General features: G+C 40.0%; 1 non-coding gene across 1 annotated transcript; it reads right to left on the bottom strand.

Annotated features, from left to right (window-relative positions):
* Positions 1–1,465: 1,465 nt before the first annotated feature.
* On the bottom strand, positions 1,466–1,571 carry LOC112090051. The gene has a single exon (XR_002901410.1). It is a non-coding gene; the product is annotated as a small nucleolar RNA R71 (small nucleolar RNA).
* Positions 1,572–4,817: the final 3,246 nt, after the last annotated feature.

Below are 4,817 nucleotides of genomic sequence, written 5' to 3'. Positions count from 1 at the left end.
TTTTCTCACCAAGGGACTCATCTATTTATCTTTAAACTCAGACTTTGGGGTCTGAATCTTCCACTTGGCTCTTTCTCACATAACACTGTCTAGCCTCTTTTCTTTTCTTTTCAAACACTTGAGCCTTTTGGCTACTTTTCTTTTCTTTTTACTTAGAGGGTAGACTTTTCTTTTCAAAACACAAGAGCTTTTCTTTCTTTAAACAGCAGACCCCAAACCGCTTTCTTTTCTTTTCCATCCCCTGGTTCTCATTTCAAACTCTCTCTTTTTCACTCAGTGTTTCCCAAGATCTCTTCCTAGCCTACTCTAGACTCATGATGCAGAGCTAGATCTACATGAGACTCTACACTTGTCGCCCTAAACCCAACACTTTCTGTCAAGTTTATTCAGAAAAAGGCCTCACATCTCTCACTATAGTGTTTCTGGCTTCAAGGAAGGTTTGGTTCAAGGCAAGGAACTGTCTCAAGATGAGAGAACAGCTATTTGAGCTAGCAAAAAGTGGTAAAAAGGATAAGAGAGCTCAAATATTTTAAGGGTACCCATGAGTTCACAATGACATGCACAAACATGATAATTAGATTGTCAAATTATGGTTCTCACTTAGATAAGGCTGGAACTAATCAAAGCTTGATTCAATCAAGGCTAGGATTTCTAACTCCTCTCTTTATCTTTGCTTTCTTTGCTCACAGGTGCATGAAAACTAGGAGAGATCCTGACGAAATCGTATTGCCCTTAGACGAGATTGACAAACACAAAAGAGCACTTAGGAAACTCAGACGAAGAACGCTCAAGATGGCCAATCCTAATGCCTATCGGGAAGATCTTTTAAAACGTGATCAGGAGGATCACATTGGAGATGATGACCGTGATTCAGTTCATGGTGACGACCTAGATGCTGCTCATGAAGAAGATGGACAGCCACAACTCGATGAAGAGGGAAACCGAGTCCCTCTAAATCCTGCTCAGGCCGCTGAAAATCAAAGGAGACAAGACCAGGCCGATGCTGATGGAGAAGGAATGATGAAAACATTGTTCCACCAGTTGTTAGAGAAGCCAATCGACCAATACAGCTTGCCAATCCTGTGAGAAGACAGCCTCAGAATAGACTCATTGCCGATTTTGATGCACCTCACCAACATTTTCAAAATCTATCAGCTATTCAAATCCCTGTTCCAAGAGAAAATCATGAGATAAAACGTCAGATTGTTTCTTTGGTGAAGCAGAACCAATTCCATGGAATCTCTACTGAGCATCCAATGGACCACATTGATCTTTTTGAAGAAATCTCTGGAATGGTGAGAACAACTCCAGAAACTATGGACTATGTGAAGTGTAAGCTTTCCTTTCTCTCTAAGTGATAAAGCTTTTAGATGGTTGAAATCTATGCCATCTGGTTCTACTACTTCATGGGAAGAATGCAAGTCAGCTTTCCAGAACCACTTCTACACTAAGTCAAGATCGAACCAGCTGAGAAACAAGATACAAAGTTTCCAACAAGGCTCAATAGAATCATTCTATGAAGCCTGGGAGCAATTCAAAGAGTATGAGTGAGACTGCCCTCATCATGGTTTCTCTGGAGCAAACCTGCTAAGCACCTTCTACAGAGGACTTCGGCAGAAGTATCAACTTTCTCTTGACACTGCCAGCAATGGAGATTTCAGTTCAAAAACCATACCACAAGGGAGACACTCATCGAAAATCTGGCTGTAGCTAACAGCAAAAACAACCCTGAGTATGACAGATCAAAGAAGACTATAACTAGTCATGAATCAAGAGAGATTGCTGAGCTAAAAAGCATGGTAAGTCAACTTCTTAAGTATCAAAATAAGAATATACATGCTTGTGATACTGCTGTAGGAAATGAGGAAGATGGAAGATATGAAGAAGATGGCATGTACCAAGAGGAAGAAATCGGTTTTATGGGAGCCCAGACATATCATAATCGATTTAGTCCAGCTTTCAACAAAAACTTCAGGAACTCTGGTGCCAACTTCAACAATCTCTCATACAGAAATCAAGGAGCCGAGAATCAGCCCTATCCGCAGCAGCAAAGGAGTTTTCAAAACAAGTTTCAAGGTGGAAACTGTGGAGGAGGAAACTTCCAACAAAGACCAGCATTCAATCCTCAACAAGCACAGACCAGCTCATTAGAAGCAACCCTTTCCCAGCTAAGTAATCAGGTAAAATCGCTGAACAAACTATGATGCAGACTACTCAAGGCAATGAGAAGTCATTCAGGGAAATGGGGGTGAAGATCGATTGTATTTACAATGACTTGAATGGGAAGTTCGAATCTCTTGCGACCCATGTCACGAAGTTGGAACATCAGATAGGTAAAACTTCAGATTCAATGAAGAGACAACCAGAAGTTTTACCAGGAAGAGTAGAAGATAACCCAAATAAGTTCTGCAATGCTATGACAACAGTTTGGAGGAAGAACCTGTCGCAGACTCTAAGGGGAGATTGACGCCTGAACCTCTCATAAAGGATTCTGAAACTGAGCATGAGAGAAGCCGAGTCATTCCAGTTAAGGTACACAAACGCTTGCCTGACCAAAGACTCAAAAAGTCTAAGGATCCAGGGCGTTTCTCATTCACCTGTTCAATCTTTGGAATTGAATTTTCAGATTGTTTATGTGATTCTGGTGCTAATGTGAATGTCATGTCAAAATCTGTTGCTGAGAAACTTGGTATAGGTACATTTGTCCCACCTCTAGTAAGGATAATCTTTAGTGATTCATCTCAAAAGAGAACAGAACTTGCCACTGATCATTGGAAACAAAACAATCCCAGCCGATTTTCAAGTTTTGGAGATGGACAAGGACAAAGACAGACTTTTGATATTTGGTGGCCCATTCTTAGCCACTGTAGGTGCTGTTATTGACCATGCAAATTGCTGTTTAGTTTTCTTAAATGTGGACAGGAAAAAGTTCTATAAGACCACACCAGACCCAGCTCCAAATCAGAAAGACAAGGACAAGGAGAAGGTGTGGGAGGACAAGAAGGAACTAAAAGCACTTGCATCTAGGCAATTTGAGAAGATCAAGATAGTGGTGCCACCAGATATCAGCAAGGAGAAAGAGAAAAATCTTGAAGGAATTGTTGAGAAGACAAAATATGTCCTCAAGGATGCAAAAATCTTTAAGAAAGGAAAAGAGATTGTGATTCAAGATGAACGAAATCCAAAGTTCAGACTAAGAAGGACCACAAGGACTCTTAATTCAAGGGATCCTGTCTCTTCTTCTCAATCCTAATCCTGCCAAGAGTCTAGCTAAAAGACTTTTAAACAAAAGCGCTTAATTGGAGGCAACCCATTTGGTATGATTTTCTTTTCTTTTTATTTCTTTTCTATTTGATTTCTTTTCTTTTTATGCATTTCAGGCTTTCATAAAACCCAGAAAAACCAAAAACATTCAAAAAATAGAAAATACAAAAAGATAGGATGAAAAAAGCAGGAAAATGGGAGAAACCGAGAACTCCCGGAAGCATTTCCCGAGGCCGCGATCAACCCAGCCGTGGCCGACCCATCATTTACCGCGGCCCGCATCACTTCAGACGCGGCCCGACTCGTCCTTACCGCGGGCGTGCGCGCCTGGCCTGCGGCCGGCCCTGTTTTGGCTCCCAGGTGAGTTTTCCCTGTAACCCGTAAACCAGAACTTCAATTCCCCGTTTTACTACGAGATTTAACCGAGAAGTTCCCGAAACATAATTTCCGTGTTAAACACGCCAGGTAAGTCCTCTAAACTTTTAAAAATAAATTTTTTCTTAGGAAAAACTCCTTTTTAAAAGAAAAAGAGGATTTAAAAGATCAAAAATGTCTTTTCTCTTTATCTTCCCCAACAAGCTTGGAGATCTAGAGAAAAAGACAGATTTCAAACTTGACAAATGCTTTCCAAATTTTCGAACATTTCTCACTTTTTTTCCAAGGAGATTTCAAATCTATCATCACATAACACTTTCGTCAATGTATGACCTCAAATTTCTCACTTTTTCTTAAGAACTCAAATTTAGGGTTTTGTTAGAATGAATAGAAATTCACCTAAAGATGATTGGAAACTGTCTTTGGACTTAAGGCTAGACTACTGGGTAGTTTAATTGCATGATTAAACACTTAGACCATGGAGATTTGAAATTTTCGAAAATCTGAGATTTGAACTTTGAGCAAATCGAAATTTGGAGATCTGTTTGGTTCAACTTTGCAAATCTGGATTGTTTGGTTCTTGTTGATAGAAAATCAGAGTATATTACATGTGAGTGAGCATAAAACATCATCCTTATTTAGAAATCTCATGTGTTGAACATCAGTATATCGAACTTGACCAGAAATTCTCAGATTTTGTAATGTTTGATGCATTTACAGCTTGTTTGTCATGATACTATGTTTGTGATATCTCTATAAACACCTTATTCATAAAAAATCGATACCGCAGCTTGATTTATCCTTTGTCTTGAGAATCTCATTTTTGCAGGTCATGGATCTCTCTTAAGTTCGACTGATTCTAACCAAGACGAGACCTCATGCGAAAAAGCCCCATTCGCAGGAGACATATGATGCATTGAACAAGACACAACTGAGTGAAGATGAACCTCTATCAACCTTCATTGCTGCGCAAAGAATAATTTTTTCAGGAGAGATTGAGCAGACCTCCACTCAGCTATCTTTCCCTCGAAGAGTCAAGTCTTCCTCTAAGCCGAAAGTGAAGTTTGTTGGCAAAGCCATTGACCTAGACATCGATTACTTGGCACAGCTTGAGAAGCTGAAGATCAAGCCAACTCCAGAAATTGACTACTCAGCTCTTGAGATGCTTGGAATCAGAG

The sequence above is a fragment of the Eutrema salsugineum genome, unplaced genomic scaffold, assembly GCF_000478725.1.
Source record: "Eutrema salsugineum unplaced genomic scaffold, Eutsalg1_0 scaffold_11, whole genome shotgun sequence".
Lineage (NCBI taxonomy): Eukaryota > Viridiplantae > Streptophyta > Magnoliopsida > Brassicales > Brassicaceae > Eutrema > Eutrema salsugineum.
The sequence above is the reverse complement of the archived record's forward strand: the minus strand, read 5'-3'. Positions and strand labels throughout refer to the sequence as shown.